This window comes from Salmo trutta, chromosome 31 (assembly GCF_901001165.1).
Source record: "Salmo trutta chromosome 31, fSalTru1.1, whole genome shotgun sequence".
In the NCBI taxonomy this organism is placed as follows: Eukaryota; Metazoa; Chordata; class Actinopteri; order Salmoniformes; family Salmonidae; genus Salmo; species Salmo trutta.
This window is the reverse complement of record NC_042987.1, coordinates 36,149,595-36,173,203: the sequence shown is the minus strand read 5'-3', so window position 1 is coordinate 36,173,203 and position 23,609 is coordinate 36,149,595. Positions and strand designations below refer to the sequence as shown.

Genomic DNA, 23,609 nt, shown 5'->3' with positions numbered 1-23,609 from the left:
TGATCGTCGTCTGATACCGCAGACTAGTAGGTTTGGGCCTTTGACTATGAATCTCTTTCACTGTAACTAGGCTTCTCCAAAACTGTGCTCTGATGCCGCTGATGGTCATTAGTAGCCTACAGTCCTCCCCTTAGTTTTGATGGCCTATATTAAAAAGAGGAGGATCCCATCAGCTTTCTATAGGCTAGGCCTACTATATTTATTTCTCAACTTTCCCAATATTAAGCACATTGCTTCGATTTACAACAGGAGTAGCCTACCTGGCTGGCAAGAAAATTTACCGCTGAAAAAGCGTCCTCCATTCACTATTTAAGTGCATAAGGAGGACTTATTTTCTCCCTCTGTTCTGACAGGTGCATGATAATGGTCCACTTTAAATCAAAACAAATTTCACACATACACTACTGTTCAAAGGTTTGGGGTCACTTACAAATGTCCTTGTTTTTTAAAGAAAAGCACATTTTTTGTTCATTAAAATAACATCAAATTGATCAGAAATACAGTGTATACATTGTTAATGTTGTAAATGACTATTGTACCTGGAAACGGCAGATTTTTAATGGAATATCTACATTGGCGTACAGAGGACCATTATCAGCAACCATCACTCCTGTGTCCCAATGGCACGCTAAGTTATCTAATCCAAGTTTATCATTTTAAAAGGCTAATTGATCATTAGAAAGCCCTTTTGCAATTATGTTAGCACAGCTGAAAACTGTTGTCCTGATTGAAGAAGCAATAAAGCTGGCCTTTAGACTAGTTGAGTATCTGGTGCATCAGCATTTGTGGGTTTGATTACAGGCTCAAAATGGCCAGAAACAAAGCACTTTCTTCTGAAACTCGTCAGTCTATTCTTGTTCTGAGAAATCAAGGCTATTCCATGCGAGAAATTGCCAAGAAACTGAAGATCTCATACAACACTGTGTACTACTCCCTTCACAGAACAGCGCAAACTGGCTCTAACCAGAATAGTGTCTAGTTTGAGAAAAAGACGCCTCACAAGTCTGGCAGCGTCATTAAATACACCAGTCTCAATGTCAACAGTGAAGAGGCAACTCCGGGATGTTGGCCTTCTAGGTAGAGTTCCTCTGTCCAGTGTCTGTGTTCTTTTGCCCATCTTAATCTTTTCTTTTTATTGGCCAGTCTGAGATATGGCTTTTTCTTTGCAACTCTGCCTAGAAGGCCAGCGTCCAGGAGTCGCGTCTTCACTGTTGACATTGAGACTGGTGTTTTTCGGGTACAATTTAATGAAGCTGCCAGTTGTGTTTTGCTGGTACTATTTGCGGGTACTAGTGCTAGTTTGACCACCAGAGGGCATCTTTGAGAAGCATTTGATTGCCTTCAATAGTGGCTGTACTAGAGAATGTAAAACCTTTTGTAAGAACATAGTATATGAAAACGATTTTAAGAAATGTAGCTTAATTAATTGGATTAATATTATGGTGTTTCAATTTCAAGAAAAATGAAAAACCCTCAAGGTTTCCATTAGGATGGAATGTAAAATATGGCTCTGTACAATGTGACGGTCGGGAGTAGGCTACAGTACTAAGAGCATAACATTTCCACACCCTAATTGTATAATTGCAGTCTAACCAACACTCAAACGGAGATTCGATGAAAATAAAAATCTCGTTCATTTATCAAGACCAGTCCCCATGCCTGTCTCAGAGGAGCGCGAAACGGTGCTAAAATAGTTGACCACAGCGGGTAGGCTATAATCCTATTGCTTTTAACTTCAACATGCTCTTTAAATAAATAAGACCTACACCCCTTTTAACAGCACATTACTCAACACTAGTGAGACTCATGTCACCTACAGTAGGCCTACAGTATATCAAAAATATTTGAATCAATGATTTGACCGCCAATAATTACATTGGGGTCTCCCAGTGGCAGCCAGCACAGGTATCGAACCTGCATCTGTAGCAACGCATTTTGCATTGCGATGCTGTGTCTTAGACCGCTGCGCCAATCAGCAGGCCCCAATATGATACTACACATGGTGTCCAGGTCAGGATAACCAAAACATTTCTTTATTAAAGACAATCAGAAATAATGTTGGTACTTATTTATTTTGATCCAAAGCCATGAATGAGTGAGTCACTCAACTTTATGTAGGTGCCGGGCTACATGACTGTGCCATCAACTTGATAATATATAACTATATTTTGGAGGTTATTTCTGGTTTTTTTTAACTAAAGTGAGCGATTGTAATCTCAATAAAGGCCAAAATAATATTTGTAAAGGCCAAAACATTTATTTCTGTTTTTAGAGGGAGAGAAAGGCTGTGCGTAGCCCTATGGGACTCCCAATCATGGTCGGATGTGATACATAATCATAATAATACTTATTGTTGTATTATTTGTTTTCTCTTTTCTGGTGGATTAAACTGAAATTGCAACCAATCACGGCCAGTTGTGATACAGCCAATTTAACTAAGAAATACATTTGACAATGCAATTCTCCCCCTACCCTCCTTCTAGGCAAGTATATTGTCCAGCTATCTGCTAATAGCCATAATGGCGCTGTACAACGTGACCCGTGTGTGTTTGAAAGAGGATTTTTCAGTGAGCAACAATTTGTTTACCTTCATTAGACAATTTTGTTCCAATTTTTCTGTAATTCAGTGATATTTATTCCCATAGTAATTCGTTATAGATCCATAACTAAATAAACATCTGCATTTTGAAAGAGTATGTTTATCATTATTTTATTAACGAAAGCATAAAGATGCTGATGAAAAAATACACTACTGTACAGTATATGCTTTATCTGACATTTTGCAGGTTGCATGAGGTCACCCACACGCAGCTTTATGTAGGTGCCGAGGCTATATGACTGTGACATCAACTTGATTATTTAGCAGACATCACTTGCTTATATTCAGTCAACACATATATCTTAAGAATATCATGGAATATAATTGAACATTTTTGTTTCTCCATGCTTGTCTCACAGCAGCGCGAAATGGTGCTGAAATAGACATCCACAGTGGGTAGGCTATATATAACGATATTTTGGAGATTATTTTGGTTTTTTTTAAATGACAGTGAGCGATTGTAATCTGAATAAAGGCCAAAATAATATTTATAAAGGCCAAAATATAATCCTGCTAATAGCCATAATGGCGCTGTACAACGTGACCGTGTGTGTTTGAAAGATTATTTTCCAGTAAGCAACAATTTGTTAACCTTCATTAGACAAATTTGTTCCAATATTTATGTAATTCAGTGATACTTATTCCCATAGTAATTCGTTATGGATCCATAACTAAATAAACATCTGCATTTTGAAGAGTATTTTTATCATTATTTTATTCATGAAAGCATAAATATGCTGATGAAGAAATACAGTACTGTAGAGTATATGCTTTAACATTTGGATAATAAAGCATTTACAGCATTTTGAAGATATAAGCCACCTGCATTTGTTTATTAGGCTACTGTGCAGTCTGACAAGTAAACATAGCCTACAGTACATACTTCATGCTAAGTTCTGCATTTTAGCTAACACTAGTAATTTTATCTTCCTGTCACACTCACACCAAAGATTTGTATAACTAACCCAAGATGTGCACATTTGCAATAACTCAATTCGCCCTTGCACTCCTTCTGAACAACGCAATGCAAAGTGTAAAGTCTACAAAACTTAGTCCACTCTGTTCATAACAGATTCTTGTTTTGGGAACAGAAAACTGTACTGAGATCAAATGTTTCATCGATGAGAAAATGTGCAGAAAGTCAGCCCAATTCCATCTCGCTCCATACTCTCCCACTGCTGGCCACTGGGAAATTCCAAGCAGACACTTCAGATTTAAACATCCGGTGAAAGATCTCTCTCCTTGATTTATCTGTGCTCAAACAGTCTAATATATTCTTTGTGCTGCCAACCTAGGCTGTAAACACACACCCTAAGCCATGTGAATATTATATGAGGGGACATGTACTTTGAAAACCTTTTGTTGTTATTTTGTTTTTCATTATTCCACGTCCAATTTTGGCACAATAAATTCGAAAACATTTTTTTTTTTAATTCAGAAACCAAAAACGAAAAATGAGCCGTTTTCCGTTTTTCAGGTAATCTTTTGGATTAAATAACCAGTGAACTGATGATACAGGATTACCATTCTCCTAGCAGCAGGATATTATAATGGTAGCATGATCAATGATTTTCATTTTTTAAATAAGAGTATCCCTGCAAAGATATGCTAAACTTTGGAATATAGTGCAATACACCTGTTTCTCACAGCATTGCAACCACCTTTGAAAAAAATGTATGGATCATTTTTATATTGTATTATTTATACCAGCATTTCTTTTGAAAGTTTACACATGTACTGTCATGTTGAAATCTATTGTTAGCTATATTTCAAGAAATAAACTTTTAATAAAATACATATATATGTTATGAATTACTCAATACACACACACACACACATACACACACACAGGACTATTGAAGGAATCTTATTTCAGTCAGAAAATGATGTTTATATGACCGGGAAGATATACGATTTAAAAATAACTTATGTTGCCACAAGATGGAGGGAAAGTTAGAGCATAACTGATGAAATTACAATTAACGAAAACGTATGCTTAATTTTAATGTATAGAAATTCACAAATTCTTCAGCACAACGGCAGAGTAATGTCTTAAGTGTAAAACTAATAATGACTCAATAATCCATGCCTTCTGGGAATACTATAAAATCACAAAATTATGGCCGGAACTAGAACATTTTCTGTCAGAAGTGTTACATTGTAAACTTACTTTTTTAATCCGTCTGTCTGCATATTTCAAAACATTGCATATGATGGTGTAGTGAGATGGGCTGGACGATTCTCTTCTCGTCATTCATCTTGAAAAAAAACGTAGGCTATACTAAATACTTGGAACTCAATCAATCCACCATCATTAACACAATGGAAAAATGTAATGATGTATTATTTAAATATTTAATAGTATGGGCAACCGAAAAAAAACGAACTGGTTCAATTTAAGGCCAAGTGGCAAACAATATGGATGGCGGTGTGAGCATGCTTGTCTGGCCAGATGAGATGTAGTCATTGTTGTGTGCATCTGTAAGTTGTTGTTCGTATGTAGAAGTTTGTATCTGGAGTGAAAAAATATTAAAAAAAATATATATATATATATTTTTATATATATAAAACATATATATATATTTTTTTTTATATATATAAAACATAAGGAATTACTCAATAGAGACTGCAACGGGTTTAACAGAGAGTACTAGTGACTCTTTCACTAAAAACAACAATAAAATGACCAAAGTCGCTAAAGCTTTCTAGATAACCTCCAACGAATGACAGAATATCTCCCATTTGGCAAAATCGAGTTGACGATTATACAGATAGCAGATTAGCTCATGAATAATGGGGAGATGAAGAGTGGAAATAGTAAGGTATCTTAACCCGGACCAACTCTGTTTAAAAAAAATATCCATATGTACTCTCATACCGTTTGTAAATGACATATTGAATGCTGAAGCTCTCATATGGGCAGCAATACGAGACAGCACAGAGAAGCGGGGGAAACGTTATAGCGGTATTTTGACCTTGCATAGGTGAGACGAGCATTTTTGATAGTCCAGTGTATACATTACAGAATAAAGTTAGGAATTTTCATGCGAGACAGGAGTCAGGATTTTGGATTCCAGTGGGATTGGGACAATAGGAAAATAGCCCACGAAAGGCTATATAAGACTACTACAACAGTCAGCAGATAAATAATAGTTTTAGGCTACAGTATTGCATGTTAAATGTTTCTGTTCAGTGTTAGATGAGCAAACAAATAAATTAGCTACCACTTCCACTTATCCAGCCAGGCAAAATCGAGTTGAGGATTATACAGACAGCAGATCAGCTCATGAATAACGGGGAGATGAAGAGTGAAAAATAGTTTAAATATCAAGGTATCTTAACGGAGACCAACTCTGTTTAAAACAATATTCATATGATGTCACGTCTGCTCCATACGTCCCCCCCCCCGGAAGCTCTAGGTAGCCAGTTACACACCTGTCACCATCGTTACGCGCCAGCGCTCCATCGGACTCACCTGGACTCCATCAGGTCATTGATTGCCTCCCTAATATCTGTCACTTCCTCCGTTTCATTCCCGTGTCTGCATTGATGTTGTTTTGTTTCTCTTGTCCGGACGTTGTTCTGGTTTAGTTTCATGTGTATTTATTATTAAATCCTCACCCTGTACTTGCTTCCCGTCTCCCAGCGTCTGTAGTTACGGAATGGTTCCATATGTACTCTCATACCGTTTGTAAATGACATATTGAATGCTGAAGCTCTCATATGTGCAGCAGTACGAGACAGCACAGAGAAGCGGGTGAAATGTTATAGCGGTATTTTGACCTTGCATAGGTGAGACGTGCTTTGATGAGTCAGTATGTTGGGTTTCAGTGAGATTTGGACAATAGGAAAATAGCCTTTGTTCTATATAAGGCTATATAAGACTACTACAACAGTCAGTAGATACATAGTAATTGTATGGTACATTATTGCATGTAACCAAGGCTACTACGCTAGTGAAGAGCAAAATCCACTTGTATAAAATGCTAGCAAACTAGAATAAAGATGATCATTAAACATTAAACTTTGCTAACGATTCCACAGCCTAATTGTTACCAAATATCCAAACGGAGATTAATTGAAAACAAAGATCTGACCATGATTGATTTATCTAGAGTCCACCACGCTTGTCTCAAAGCAGCGCGATGGTACTGTCCCAATCAAAACGGTACTGAAATTATAATCTAGGCGACCGACCACACAAGACTATTACTTAAATTAGTATTGTACATGGTTGTATATGACATAACTAATGTGAATTTTCCCCTCTGTGCTTTTTCTAGGCCCAATGGCTGTTTTCCTCGTCTCCTCACTCCGCTGCCACCCGCCTCTCCCTTGTTGTTCTTAACATCAATTTAAATCAATATAACCTACTGTTTTCTAGAAATCTGGCTTTTTTTCGGGTTCGGGCTCAATTGATTTGTGTAATGTAGAACCAGGCCTGGACTCAGCTTCAACTCACCGGGTTTGGGTCGGACCGGGATCGAATGTTCACTTCTGATGAGAACTTGAAACTGCATTCGGGTCTCGTGTCCCATCCGGCAGTGTCAATTATGCGTGTGCTTTGAATTTATGGCGACGGTGTGCAACATATACACTAGGATAAAGTATTCCATGCTACAACCTGTATGGATAATGTGATATCTTATTTTTAGCCAATCTGCTGCTGGACATGTTGTGTATTTTGTGGAATTTCATTCGTGCGACAATTGGGGGAAAATGTAGTAATTACATTTTTTTCGGGAAATGTGAAGATTTGTCCCGTGACAGTCCAAAGCCAGCAGCAAGCCGTGTAACACAGTCTCCCTAGAAAATCACAATATTTGGTTAGTATACACCCTACGGAATATTTCCCGCTACACTTTAACTGAGACAGGTGGAAAAGCCAATATTCTCAACATACCAGTGTCAACATAGTATTTTTTCATTATTTATATATTTTTTAAAGCATATTTTTTATTTGTTCCATATCTTTTAAATGAGTTATTTACATTGCGATGTTTTGAAATAGGGGCTGTTATTTTGAATGTTTTTCGTCATTACCATACGAACGTGACGTCACCGTTGGTGCCGCTGACAGAATACTAGTGGCTACACGCTCCCCCAACCGCACTGACGCACCTGTCGCTTGCCGCGCACGCAGGTGTCGGGCCTGGCTGCTTGTATGTTGCAGGAGATAGAGGAGAGGAGCACGCGAATTTGCTAAATCCAATAGTGGCGGGAAGATCATCTTCAAGATGAGGACTGCATTGCTTTGTTTTGCTTTGGGGGTGATGCTGCGAGGAACTGAGGCGAAGGATGTAAGCATCATACCCTTTTAAAAAATATTTTTGTCACTGAATGTTCATGAAAAGGAAGGTTGTGAGGAAAGCTTATGGACAAATCTTTATAGGGAAATGTAGGCTACATGAAAATGAAACGGGTTCACAGATTTAGCCTATATGAGTCCTGCATAACCTGCTGTCTTAAACATAGGTCCACTTTATCCGGGAATCATGGGATGGCCCTACCCCATTGAAGTTTACATGTAAAATGTTTAAGGTAAGGGTTAAGGTTAAGGTTAGGGTTAAGGTATGGGTTAATGTTAGGGTTAAGCATAGGGACATCCCAAGGATCCCGGATTGACCATGTGCTAGCCTATGAAGTAGGCTGTGGGACTTGCTTTTCGTGTGTGATAATAGTTTGGCCTATGTCTGTCCTGTACTGAGCTTTAGATATTTGCTGTATTGATACGTTCATTTATTCACAGGCAGCTATATCATGCTGTATGCAATTTGTGTATTGGGCCTTTGGGAGACACTCGTAGAAAAAGTGTACTATCTATAACCAAAAAAAGGGTTATTCGGCTGTCCCCATAAGAGAACCCTTTGAAGAACCCTTGTGGGTTCCAGGTAGAACCCTTTTGCTTCCAAGTAGAACCATTTTGGGTTCCATATAGAACTCTTTCCACAGAGGGTTCAACATGGAATGCAAAATGGTTCTACCAGGAACCAAAAAGGGCTCTACCTGGAACCAGGCTACGCATTGTAGCCTTCTAGGATGCCTAGATACCCTGGCCAGGTGTAGGCCTACAACAGAGGGTTTAGTAGGCTACCAGACTATATAGGCCATAATGTTTAGCAGGCTACCAGGCTATATAGGCCAGAAGATTTAGTAGGCTACCAGGCTATATGGGCCATAAGATTTAGCAGGCTACCAGGCTATATAGGCCAGAAGGTTTAGTAGGCTACCAGGCTATATGGGCCAGAAGATTTAGCAGGCTACCAGGCTATATAGGCCAGAAGGTTTAGTAGGCTACCAGGCTGTATGGGCCAGAAGGTTTAGTAGGCTACCAGACTATATAGGCCAGAAGGTTTAGCAGGCTACCAGGCTATATAGGCCAGAAGGTTTAGCAGGCTACCAGACTATATAGGCCAGAAGGTTTAATAGGCTACCAGGCTATATAGGCCAGAAGGTTTAGTAGGCTACCAGGCTATATAGGCCAGAAGGTTTAGTAGGCTACCAGGCTCTTTAGGCCAGAAAGTTTAGTAGGCTACCAGGCTGTATGGGCCAGAAGGTTTAGTAGGCTACCAGGCTGTATGGGCCGGTGTCCCAGAAACAGATTAGGCCTAGTCCTGGATTGAAAATCATGTTTAATGGAGACTGCTGTTTAGTTCAGGACCAGATTTAGACTTAATATCTGTGTCTGGGAAACATGCCCTATGAGTGTCAGGTGGGAAGTAGGCTCTGGTGTTTTCTCTTGTGAGCAGGATTGGGGTCAAATTAAATTATCTCAAAACATTTTTTTACGTCTACATGAATTTGAATTCATCCCCTGAAATGATTATATTGGAATGGAACTGACCCCAAACCTGACAGCAAGGCCTCGTGTACCTCAGTAGGTAATTTATGATCCGAATGGTCATAAAACACATTACTTATTAAGCTTTCATACACCTTTTCATAGATGTTTCATTAATAATTTATAAGCAAATGTCATATTAGGATTTGGAAAATAACCAGTTGAATGAAGACCTGTCACCCTAAGACATAATGATTTATGAAGCATCTATGTAGGTCTTATGAAATATTTATGAAAACTTCAATAACCCATTACAATATATACTGCATTCAAAATGTGACCCTCTGAATTGGGGTTCTAAAGTTGGACGGTGGCCAAAAATATTCAGGTGTTTGTCAATTGCTATCATTCTTATTCATGGATCGTAGAACACCTTTCAGAAACAGTCAAATGATTTGGTGATATATTTGAACAAGACATTTTACCATAGCTTTAGAAAAATATTTACAGGATCAAACCTTTACCGGTCAAAAGTTTTAGAACACCTAGTTATTCAAGGGTTTTTTCTTTATTTGTACTATTTTCTACATTTTAGAATAATAGTGAAGACATCAAAACTATGAAATATCACATATGGAATCATGTAGTAACCAAAAAAGTTTTAAACAAATCAAAAAATATTTTATATTTCAGATTCTTCAAATAGCCACCCTTTGCCTTGATGACAGCTTTGCACACTGCTGGCATTCTCTCAACCAGCTTCACCTGGAATGCTTTTCCAATGGTCTTGAAGGAGTTCCCACATATGATGAGCACTTGATGTTTGCTTTTCCTTCACTCTGCGGTCTGACTCATCCCAAACCATCTCAATTTGGTTGAGGTCGGGGGATTGTGGAGGCCAGGTCATCTGATGCAGCACTCTATCACTCTCTTTCTTGGTAAAATAGTCCTTACACAGCTTGGAGGTGTGTTGGGTCATTGTCTTGTTGAAAAACAAATTATAGTCCCACTATGCCCAAACCAGATGGGATGGCGTATCGCTGCAGAATGCTGTGGTAGCCATGCTGGTTGAATTCTAAATAAATTCTAAATAAATCACAGACAGTGTCACCAGCAAAGCACCCCACACCATAACACCTCCTCCTCCATGCTTTACGGTAGGAACCACACATGCGGAGATCATTCGTTCACCCATACCGCTTCTCACAAAGACACGGCAGTTGGAACCAAAAACCTCCAATTTGGACTCCAGACCAAAGGACAAAATTCCACCGGTCTGATGTCCATTGATCGTGTTTCTTGGCCCAAGCAAGTCTCTTCTTATTATTGGTGTCCATAAGTAGTGGTTTCTTTGCAGCAATTCGACCATGAAGGCCTGATTCACACAGTCTCCTCTGAACAGTTGATATTGAGATGTGTCTGTTACTTGAACTCTGTGAAACATTTATTTGGGCTGCTATTTCTGAGGCTGGTAACTCTAATGAACTTATCCTCTGCAGCAGAGGTAACTCTGGGTCTTCCTTTCCTGTGGCGGTCCTCATGAGAGTCAGTTTCATCATAGCGCTTGATGGTTTTTGCGACTGCACTTGAAGAAACTTTCAAAGTTCTTGAAATGTTCCGTATTGACTGACCTTCATGTCTTAAAGTAATGATGGACTGTCATTTCTCTTTGTTTATTTGAACTGTTCTTGCTATAATATGGACTTGGTCTTTTACCAAATAGGGCTATCTTCTGTATACCCCCCCACCTTGTGACAACACAACTGATTGGCTCAAACGCATTAAGAAGGAAATACATTCCACAAATTCACAAGGCACACCTGTTAGTTGAAATGCATTCCAGGTGACTACCTCATGAAGCTGGTTGAGAAAATGCCAAGAGTGTGCAAAGCTGTCATTAAGGCAAAGGGTGGCTACTTTGAAGAATCTCAAATATAAAATATATTTTGATTTGTTTAACACTTTTTTGGTTACTACATATGTGTTATTTCATTGTTTTGATGTCTTCACTATTATTCTACAATGTAGAAAATAATAAAAAATTAGGACAAGCCCTTGAATGAGTAGGTGTTCTAAAACTTTTGACCGGTAGTGTAAATAACATACATTTTTCTGTTTCTTGGACTTATTGCACCCGTTACTGAAATAGTTGTTCCAGTTTAGATGGTTAAGGTAGAATTATATTTTAATGATAGTATATTTGCTTAGGATCTCACTTGGCGAAGGCCACCATGTCTCTGTCACTAACAAAAACAGTCATGGGAAGTAACTCTACAATTCACTCGAAAGGCAAGGCACTCTGGGAAATATGCAAATAAGGCTTTACACTAAGTGGTGTGTTAATTGAACACTGAAAAGTGTGGGCCCATATGGACACAGAACAAGTATTAAATGTAACACTGTGTTGATTTAACACTGGAGAATTTGCTGTGTGGCTGTGTTTGGAGTGGATGTTTGGCGTAACTCACTTCACTCGACCCAACGTTCTAGTAAATTTCCTTTCATGTAAAGTAAGCCAGTGTCTCACAAACATGCAATCTGCTAAAAGCTATTAAAGATGAACACACTGTACTTAATGTCTTGATCTGGCTTGAAATGTCGTGTTTATACACCGGTGGTCCGCGGTGTTTGCGTTGATGTGCAAACAGCGTCCATCGTGTGGATGGGCCGGTAAACAGACGTGTGCGAGTCCCAGTGTGTTTGTTTGTGGTGCCATAAGTACATTGGGACTTGAGTGTTTTCACCTGTCCATACTAGGTCAAGTTTGAGGAGGTCAACAAGTGCCTTTTGGGGAACACAGGAAGGAGGATGGTACAGTATGCGTGTGTTTAGTCTGAGTATGGGGGACACTTACAGTATACTGCTTTCAGAAAGTATTTATGGTATTTTGCCTGTAAAAAAAAATTGGGCAATGTTTATATGACCCACTTACAAACAGGTCCATTTTTACCATACACCTTTTATAATGTACCATGCCGGCATGCCGAGGACGAGTGTATATATGTGAGTGGGCATCTATTTTAATAAATCCATTGAGAATATACACCATCAAAAATAAATCCGTTATTCATTTGTTTAGGCAGGTCCTAAGAAACATTTTAAGACTAATAAAATGTATTTTCAAAAGAATAGAAGAGCATATTTTGAGTTTATTAGACCTATGTTACGGGTCTGTGCAGCCATGAATTCAATAGTTGGTTATTTTGTTAATTTAACAGACTAGACACACCTACCCGATCACAGTCAACACACATATTTAATAGTAAGAATTTTATGAAATGTAACAGAATAAAATAGAACAAATCTTTTTCCCACACAACTTGTGTCACAAGAACGTGTGGAACCACTGTCATATAAAAAAAGGGTCTGTTTGAAAGAGAGCGCATGCTTTTTCTATCCACGTTTATTCTCTTCCCTACCCTCACTACACTTTGTTAGAGAGCAGGCGTAGGGTCTCAACTTCATCATGCAGTGGCGGTCGATGCCGTTTAAGATGAGATGACACATTTATTTTCATGAGCATGGCCTTATTTCTATTAGATCATATTGGATGACTGTCATTCATATTCAATTCACCCAGTTCAATGGAACATCGATAGGTTTAGGCTACTATATGATACTCAAATGTTCCTGTACCAATCATGAGGTTGCTACAACCTAGCCTATAGTATGAATGAAAGTTTACAATGTAGGTGCACACAGGGATGCCTGCCTGGAGTGTCACATGGCAAGTGTTTATACTTTTAGGACAATTTCAGTTTAGTCATGTGCTGTAAGGACAAACGCTGGGAGGCGAGAAGCAAGTACAGGGAGTGAATATTTAATGAATAAACAGACAGGAAACAAAACACGAACAGCGTCTGGATGAGGGACACATAAGGACATTAATGCTGACTCGGGAAAGAAACTGAGGAAGTGACAAATATAGGGGAGGTAATTAATAACGTGATGGCGTCCTAGTGAGTCCGATGAAGTGCTGATGTGCGTAACGATGGTGACAGGTGTGCATAATGATAAGCCGCCTGGCGACCTCGAGTGCCAGAGAGGGGGAGTGGGAGCAGACGTGACAGTACCCCCCCCCCCCCTCCCCCCATGGGCGAGCTGAGGGGGGGGCGGGAGCAGACGTAACATGTGCAGCAAAAGTATTTCACTGACAACAAACACAATTTGAATCAGGGTCCGAGGTCAAGGACAACACCTGAAAGGAGGGGAAGAATGGGGAGAGGAGGCTGCTGCTAATACTGTACTTTCATACTGAAGAATGTCCAAACTCCCAATTACATTCTTCCATTCTTCCACTTTAACCTGTACACTCATCATGATACTACAACATGTTTGAAAACCCCTTATGAGATATTCAGAGTTAGATATTGGATTCATCTAGACATTATACAGCAGACCTGTAGGGCCAGAATTTATTCCTATAACACCAGACCTATAGAACCAGGATTTATTCCTATACAGCAGACCTGTAGAACCAGGATTTATTCCTGAACAGCAGACTTGTAGGGCCAGGATTTATTCCTGAACAGCAGACTTGTAGGGCCAGGATTTATTCCTATAACAGCAGACCTGTAGAACCAGGATTTATTCCTGAACAGCAGACTTGTAGGGCCAGGATTTATTCCTGAACAGCAGACCTGTAGGGCCAGGATTTATTCCTATAACACCAGACCTATAGAACCAGGATTTATTCCTATACAGCAGACCTGTAGAACCAGGATTTATTCCTGAACAGCAGACTTGTAGGGCCAGGATTTATTCCTGAACAGCAGACTTGTAGGGCCAGGATTTATTCCTATAACAGCAGACCTGTAGAACCAGGATTTATTCCTGAACAGCAGACTTGTAGGGCCAGGATTTATTCCTGAACAGCAGACCTGTAGGGCCAGGATTTATTCCTAAACAGCAGACCTGTAGAACCAGGATTTATTCCTAAACAGCAGACCTGTAGAGCCAGGATTTATTCCTAAACAGCAGACCTGTAGGGCCAGGATTTATTCCTAAACAGCAGACCTGTAGGGCCAGGATTTATTCCTGAACAGCAGACCTGTATGGCCAGGATTTATTCCTAAACAGCAGACCTGTAGGGCCAGGATTTATTCCTGAACAGCAGACCTGTAGGGCCAGGATTTATTCCTGAACAGCAGACCTGTAGGGCCAGGATTTATTCCTAAACAGCAGACCTGTAGGACCAGGATTTATTCCTGAACAGCAGACCTGTAGGGCCAGGATTTATTCCTAAACAGCAGACCTGTAGGGCCAGGATTTATTCCTGAACAGCAGACTTGTAGAACCAGGATTTATTCCTGAACAGCAGACCTGTAGGGCCAGGATTTATTCCTGAACAGCAGACCTGTAGTAGGGCCAGGATTTATTCCAGGCCATCTGACATGACCAGGAAGACCTTTGGGGGCAGAGGGAACATTATCCTGAAGGAGATCAGATAGTACTTTATTAATCCACCAGAGGGGATATTTGATTGCACCAGCGAATACAAACATCACCAATAAATTCTCAATAAAAACACAACAAGGACATAGACAATAAAAGCAGCAAATCATCAATGAATATAAAAAGTGTTCACGGTAAAAAGCCTCATAGGAGCATATGGTGAAAAGCATCTGCGAAAACGTTCTGTTTTGCACCTATATGTAAAATGCATAGCCATATAGTGTCTGTAGCCTGGAGTGCCAGATGGGAAGTGTTTATACTTTTGGGACAATTTCAGCTCAGTCAGCTGCAGCAAAAGTATTAGACTGAAACAAACTATTTGAATCCAGGTCCGAGGTCAAGGACAGCACATGAAATGAGGGGAGGGATGGGGAGAGGAGGCTACTGCTAATATTGTGCTTTCATACTGAAGAATGTCCAAACTTTGGAACTCCCCATTCCATTCTTCCACTTTAACCTGTACACTCATCATGAAACTACAACATGTTTGAAAACCCCTTATGAGATATTCAGAGTTAGATATTGGATTCATCTAGACATTATACAGCAGACCTGTAGGGCCAGAATTTATTCCTATAACACCAGACCTATAGAACCAGGATTTATTCCTATACAGCAGACCTGTAGAACCAGGATTTATTCCTGAACAGCAGACTTGTAGGGCCAGGATTTATTCCTGAACAGCAGACTTGTAGGGCCAGGATTTATTCCTATAACAGCAGACCTGTAGAACCAGGATTTATTCCTGAACAGCAGACTTGTAGGGCCAGGATTTATTCCTGAACAGCAGACCTGTAGGGCCAGGATGTATTCCTAAACAGCAGACCTGTAGAACCAGGATTTATTCCTAAACAGCAGACCTGTAGAGCCAGGATTTATTCCTAAACAGCAGACCTGTAGGGCCAGGATTTATTCCTAAACAGCAGACCTGTAGGGCCAGGATTTATTCCTGAACAGCAGACCTGTAGGGCCAGGATTTATTCCTAAACAGCAGACCTGTAGGGCCAGGATGTATTCCTGAACAGCAGACCTGTAGGGCCAGGATTTATTCCTAAACAGCAGACCTGTAGGACCAGGATTTATTCCTAAACAGCAGACCTGTAGGGCCAGGATGTATTCCTGAACAGCAGACCTGTAGGGCCAGGATTTATTCCTAAACAGCAGACCTGTAGGACCAGGATTTATTCCTGAACAGCAGACCTGTAGGGCCAGGATTTATTCCTAAACAGCAGACCTGTAGGGCCAGGATTTATTCCTGAACAGCAGACTTGTAGAACCAGGATTTATTCCTGAACAGCAGACTTGTAGGGCCAGGATTTATTCCTATAACAGCAGACCTGTAGAACCAGGATTTATTCCTGAACAGCAGACTTGTAGGGCCAGGATTTATTCCTGAACAGCAGACCTGTAGGGCCAGGATTTATTCCTATAACACCAGACCTGTTAGAACCAGGATTTACTCCAGGCCATCTGACCTGACCAGGAAGACCTCCTGTTGTTAGTCTTCCTCCAGTGGTCATTGGACACTTCGGGGTCAGATGGGACATTATCCTGAAGGAGATCAGATAGTACTTTATTAATCCACCAGAGGGGATATTTGATTGCACCAGCGAATACAAACATCACCAATAAATTCTCAATAAAAACACAACAAGGACAGATAGACACTAAAAGCAGCAAATCATCAATGAATATAAGAAGTGTTCACGTTAAAAAGCCTCATAGGAGCATATGGTGAAAAGCATAGCCATATAGCATCTGTATCCATATAGTGTATGTAGCCATATAGTGTCTGTAAAATGCATAGCCGCGGGAAATAAGGGTGCTGAAAAATCTGAATAAAAAAAAACATTTTTTGGTGCAAAATATTTTTTTTCACTAAAGTCGTGCATTGGGTGTTTAATAGTGCTGTATTAGCGGACCGAAATAGCGTCTGGAACGATGTAGCGTCTGTAGTGTGGGCAAATATATTTTATAACCCCCCTGAAAATAAAATTCCCGAAATGTACAATTTTTTTTTACAAACGCAGCACCCCAACCCCGAAACTACTTCTCGCAGCTATGGTAACATGATTCTGTCTGCCATCACACTGCCAGGCTCCAGCAGATACTATGGAGAAGGTTCACCTAAAGTTAGTTCACCTAAATGATGTAATAAGTAACGTATCATATTATCTGTTGATCATGGGAGTCAAGGGAAACCCACTGGCCAAAAACGGGTTGAATCAACATGGAAAACTGATTGGTCCTCAGTGTAAGGGAATTCACTTTCTTTTTACCTAAATCCAATGGCATGGTGAATTGTTGATTTCACGATGAATTCACGTAAGTTGACAACAACCAAATGTGAATTAAAACTAGACGTTGAACTGATGTCTGTGCCAAGTGGGAGGTTTTATGGCTTTGACCATTATTATTACCGTTGTTGTGGGCCAACGAATGGGCTATGATAGCATGTCCTATCTTCCACACTGTACCTTTTCCCATGGGAAGCAGCACTAGATAATTATCCTCCTAGTCTTGTTTTCTTCTAAGAAAGATGTTTCCTAAGACACAAGGTCACATTTGTGTGTGTGAGAAAGAGAGAGAGAGAACGAGAGAGAGATTAAAGCTTGCAAGAAAGGCATTTCATTGTTACCTGTGCACGTGACATTAAAACTTGAAACTTGATTAGATTCACTACAGCCATATGTTGGACACTTATGATCATGACAGATAAACCTCATACTATTATTGAACATCATTTCCAACTGAACGAGTTGTGGCCAAACCAGGGCCTGTACAGCTACAGGCTTTAGTCCCAGCCCAGCATCAATACATGATTCACTTCGATCACTTAGCTGTATCAGGGCAGGAACAAAAGTAATCATTGGGAAATTCAAATCAAATCAAATTTTATTTATCACATGCGCCGAATACAACAGGTGTAGACCTTACAGTGAAATGCTTACTAACAAGCCCTTAACCAACAATGCAGTTAAAAAAAAAAAAAAGTGTTAAGTAAATAGTAGATAAGTAAAAAATAAATGAAAATGATCTATATAAATAGGGCACCTATAAGAAATAGCCTTTATACATACAGTAGAAAAGCTAAAATATCTTGACTTGCTGTCCTCTGATACTTAGTTATTTAGGGCTGAGTGGTGAAGTGAGCACTAGAGGTGTGGCCAGACCATAGAGAACCTATTAAGCTAAACCCTGAAAGTTCCAGAATGGGACTTTCAGCAGCCATATTGGTCTGGGAGAAATCCAAACAGTCTAATTGTAATGAATGGCAGTAGAGGCCACTACTCTAAAAAGGCATATGATATATCAGAACTTGTGTAATAGAATTATTGTCAACCTAATACATTTTTTTATATAATTGTAAATACATACTTATATGGGTTTTATACACATTTTCTGTACAGTATAAATATGTAAACAGACCATAAATGTCTCAATTTTAGTTTTCTTGGAAAGCTGTGAGTGCTATTTGTCACGTCCTGACCAGTTAAGGGTTATGTGTTGTTGTAGTTTGGTCAGGATGTGGCAGAGGGTATTTGTTTTATATGGTTCGGGGTGGTGGTGTAGGTAGTAGGTTGTTTTATTTATGTATTCCGGGGGTTTTGGGCACTGCTCTGTGTTTATGTATTTCTAGGTTTAGTTAGTTAGTTGTGGGTATAGGTTCTAGGTTTGTTTTCTATGTAGAGTTAATTGGGTTTGGACTCCCAATTGAAGGCAGGTGTGTTGAGTTGCCTTTGATTGGGAGTCCTATATTAGTAGGGTGTGTTTGTGGGTAATTGTTTGTGAGCCTGCTACACTGTTGCCGTCGTGAGTATTTGTTTATTGTTTTGCCTGTGGATGCTTCACTTAAGTTTATTAAAAGAAACTATGAGTATCCACATTCCCGCTGCATTTTGGTCTTCTCTCCACTACGACACCCGTGACACTATTAAATGATACGATATCAGTATTTGTTCTATTTACAACTTGTCCTGTCATCAACTGAATGGCTGTGGATTGACTGCATTTTTTGAATGAAATGTTGGCATATTGGCAGTTCATTTGAAAAATGTATGTAATCATTCCTCTAAAACTGGCTATCTAGCTAACAAACATACAATGTAGATAAATTCTTCCAATTCATTATTTTACACAATATCTTATCACAGCACTGGCAAACCATGGTTGACCAACCCCCTGACCAACATGGCTGACCTTTATCCAATCAAATCAAACTTTATTGGTCACATACGTGTTTAACAGATGTTATTGGTCACATACACATGTTTACCAGATGTTATTGGTCACATACACGTGTTTACCAGATGTTATTGCGGGTGTGGTGAAATGCTTTGTGTTTCTAGCTCCAACAGTGCAGTAATATCTAACAAATAATATCTAACAATTTCACAACATATACCCAATACACACAAATCTAAGTAAAGGAATGTAATTAAGAATATATAAATATATGGACGAGCAATATCAGAGCAGCGTAGACTAAGATACAGTAGAATATCCCATCATAAGAAGGTTAATGTTCATTCTAGTATTCTAATTCTATAGGCCAGACAAGGTCTTCATCTGCTTGTTGCTATGTAGGGCTGTTATGCACTCTCTACCTCCCACCAATTTGGGCGCATTCATTGTTTCATTATTTATATGTTTCATTATTAAAATGTATTTGCCCTTTGTTAAATATTTATCAATTCCCTGCTAAACATCTCACCAGTAATTAATTTACTGTTTAATCCTTGTAATGTCCTAGTAACATTACTAGATGTCTAGAACATAGAGGTTACATTGGTCATTTATGTTCATTCATTCATTTCAATCACATTATTTACCATTCAAATTTTCTCGGAGTGGAGACGTTGTTTACAGAGCTCACAAACAACGCTACATTTGTGAGAAATATGTTTCGGTTTATTTTATTCCATTGAAGGGTTTTCTGCAAATGTACTTCAATTTATTTTGTTTGAGCTACACAGTCATACTTTTAACTTTGAAAAATGTGGTTTTACGTCTAACTGAATGGATATTGAGTTCGTTATTTTTTCTCCGCTGAAGGTGTTTCTGTGCTGGGTTTTTAAAAACATTTGCCAGCTATAATGAGTGTGTGTTTTTTTCTAGTGTGCGTGTACTGGGAAGTCCATGTGTCACTGTGAAGGAGTCAAAGGCAATAAGGTAACCAGAACACCAGCACACAGCTTTGAGACTGTATTGATTTAGAATCAATCAATTTCATACTAAATTAGTTATGCTTCATGATCACTGTTATTTCTCCCCATGATCGACACACACACACACACACACACACACACACACACAGGGAGAAAGGGGTTGTGCAGGAGAGATGGGTCCACCTGGGTCGGTTGGGCATCCAGGCTCAGAGGGTCACCCTGGACCAGTGGGGCCAAAGGTAAGGTGCCTGTTATCATTCTTTCCTGTCCTTTCCTAGGAAGTGTAGAACTTGCCTTTGAACACAGATCAAGGATCAGATCCCCCCATTCCTTAACCATTAGGGGAATGAACAACTGTCTGACCCTGTTTCAGTGGTTTCTAACCTCTCCCCTGTATCATACCATGTACTAAAACCAATTAACACACGGATGTTGTTCTGACTGAATTGTCACATCTTAGATGTGCAGAGACTTTTTGCCTTCATTGCTACTACTGTGAATGACCTAGTCACTTCTGTAACTGCTACTTCTACAGTCACCAATAGTTACTACTACTGCACCTTCTTTCTGTTACGGAACCCAATAATTAGCCCACACTTTGTCTAGGGGTCTTAGGCCTAGTTAACTGGTCAGTAACCTAATTTAAGAGGTGCATCTATGTGAGAAATCAGTGTATGTGCCCAGGGAGACAATATATGTACAAAAAGGAAAAATACCGAAGGAATGCCCAAACTAAAGACAAAAAAAACGAAAGGCCTCATGGCCACCAAACAAACCAAGCAGCCTTACAGCTTTACAGCTTACCAGCTGCTACTATGACTGACCATCACCTTCATTGGCAGCACCTGATGTGCTTATCAACAAGGCTCAGCATCTGGACAAGGTTGCTGCTGCCCCCTGGGGGATGGAGTGTGGAAGTGTATCCTGTCAGCGTGTTTGCCTAACTGTGCGCTAACACAGACACTGCCCACTACACAACACTATCATGAAAAATACTTTGATACAAGCAATCACACCGTTTTTCTTCAGGAAATTACGTTTTCTAGTTTGAATTATTAGCTATCACATGCTCCTCGCCCTCCTGATGTATTTAAAGTTTAAATGGTGATTCTACTGTAATTACAATAGGCTACATCAACATTAGTTTCCATTCATACAAAGTGTCGGGTAAATTTCCACAGTAGATTTACCGTGGTAAACGAGGAAATAAATCATTTCTATTGTACAGAGAACTTGTCAAATAGATAAATCCCTCTTAGTCTGTTCAAAAAGGACTGTTGTTCCGGTGATAATACCAACCAAGAAGGGGAACATATCTCAAAAGACTTTGGTTACAAGCAGAACTAAGGTCACAACAACAATCATCTTTTAGGGAACGGTAATTAGGTGACGAAATAATGGTTTCAGAGACATAAAGGAAGAGGCGAAGCAGGACGGATAGCTGGGCCCGAAATGTATCTTCTTCAGCAGGTGGCGTATTTTCATATTTGTCGCTCACAAAGCGAGGTGTTTTTGTATGGAGGTCAACGAGAGAGTGTTGAATTTGGTTAACAAAAGATGTAATGGCTTTATTTGATCAAATAAAAGTTTCTTAATGCTTACGTTATTACGAGTGTACTCATATAAGTAGGAAATAATCTGCAGACGCACAAATATCATACCCCCAAGACATTTTTAGGGGGGGTTATGATATTTATGCTTCTGTAACTTTCTCACTCATCATTATTCACGATTCATTCAGGATTATCCGTAATCATGGTAGCATCCACATTAGATGTGTTTAGAAACATATTATATTGTTATTTACAATAAAAGTGACTCCAAAATGGCACAATACATTATTTACTATTCATTTCTATTGGGCACAAAATAATCTGAAACACAACCAAAACAAACAGCAAATGCTTCCAACAAATGTGGTCACACACTTGATGTAGTCATTGCGTGCTATGAATATGGAACCAAATGTTTAACTTTTTACTAATTTAATACACATATAAGTGAATTTGTCCCAATACTTTTAGTCCCCTAAAATGCAGGGACTATGTACAAAAGGTGTTGTCATTTCTAAACGGTTCACCCAATATGGATGAAAATGAAAGCTGACAGTTTGCACTTTAACCTCGTCGTCATTGTATCATTTCAAATCCAAAGTGCTGGAGTACAGATCCAAAACAACAACAAAATGTGTCACTGTCTCAACACTTTTAGAGCTCACTATGTGTCTATCAGATTCCAAAACAACAATGTCAATGTTTTGGTTGAACAAGAAACCACCAGCAGAACACATCAGATGTCTAAAGAAACAGCCCTCCATAATAGTCCTGTGGACAAGGCCTTACAGAGTGAGAACTGGCACCTGAACCTGTTCCTCCGCCTCTTTCTCAGCCTCACACTGGAGTCTAATCAGACTCACTTACGAGGCCTTCTGAAAACAAAAAGGAAGCAACTGACAAAAGCAATGAGGAAGCAGTCAAGTACGTCAAGGAGAAGATCAGGGGAGAATCCTTCCAGAAAGGTGAATCAATCTGTTCCACTGTCTGAATGAACTAAATAGACCATTCTCTAGTGGAGGAGATCCAAAGCTACTTGAGCTCAGGAAGTCTCTCAAAAGCCAAACTGTCACCTGGACAATGGTCACCTCTGGTCCTTGTGTTACTGACTTCAGAAGAGGAGCTGGATGTGTTTTACCTGAATAAATACTCTAGATCAGAGGAAGGTCGTCTTAGGTTGCTGCCAGTGGTCAAAGCCTCCAAAACAGCTCTGTAAGTATAAAGATTAAAAAAATATGTAATAATTTTCTCTTCCTCCCATTCTATACCAGATTAGCTTGTCATTTGTCAATTAGCTTGCAATTTTCACCTGGAGACCATGTTGATCCAATCAGGGAGATAGTGTATAACGTTCAATCTCCATTTCTCTGTGAAACGTTTTGCCAATAGTATCAATCAACACACTACACCTGCCACTGTATTGTGTGTGACCATATTGTTTTGTCCATTGTCTAGGCTGAATGGATGTAACTTCTCAAAGCGATGCTGTGAAGCGTTAGTCTCAGTTCTCAGCTCGAAATCCTGAGAGAGCTGGACCTGACTGACAACAACCTGCGAGATTCAGAAGTGCAGCTGATCTCTGCTGGACTTGGGGATCCTCACTGTAAACTAGAGACACTGGGGTCAGTATTCTCCCAACATGGCAGTGTTTCCTCTGTATTCCTCTATATATTTCAGTGTAAACTTAAATGAGTAACACCAGATATAAAGTATGTAGAAAAGATAATGATACATTTTGAAACAAGATCATCTTTGATAACTAACAATCACCAAAATAAAAACTAGACAGTCAGGGAGAATCTAAAATTCCAAATATGTCATGTCATGGGACCCCCATTGATTTTGTTATGTTTGAGTCACTCAGATAGCATAAGAACACGGCATAAGACAAGGTAAAATGTGTAGAATTGCATGAAACTAGCTTTAAAACTGTAAAATTTTCTCTCCGCCCATGTCAAAATGTGTAGAATTGCAGGAAATTAGCTTTAAAACAAGGTGACTTCATAGTAAAACTATGTTTGACATGGTGGGTTGTACTTGGAATAAGAGAGTAC

General features: G+C 39.4%; 1 protein-coding gene and 1 long non-coding RNA gene across 4 annotated transcripts in view; one reads left to right on the top strand and one right to left on the bottom strand.

Annotated features, from left to right (window-relative positions):
• The window catches only part of LOC115170124 (collagen alpha-4(IV) chain), an 86,295-nt gene extending 79,088 nt beyond the window's left edge, over positions 1 to 7,207 (bottom strand). Inside the window, exon 1 of one of the 3 annotated variants that reach the window (XM_029726441.1) lies at positions 7,062 to 7,207. The gene's annotated coding sequence lies outside the window, so the exon portion shown is untranslated. Of the gene's footprint in view, positions 1 to 5,823; positions 5,943 to 6,074; positions 6,160 to 7,061 lie in introns of those variants that run through there. The other 2 variants (XM_029726442.1, XM_029726440.1) reach the window with 2 other exon arrangements.
• Positions 7,208 to 7,490: 283 nt separating this feature from the next.
• On the top strand, positions 7,491 to 22,616 carry LOC115170126 (uncharacterized). Its single transcript, XR_003870971.1, has 4 exons — positions 7,491 to 7,899; positions 19,953 to 20,006; positions 20,152 to 20,241; positions 22,391 to 22,616. It is a non-coding gene; the product is annotated as an uncharacterized LOC115170126 (long non-coding RNA).
• Positions 22,617 to 23,609: the final 993 nt, after the last annotated feature.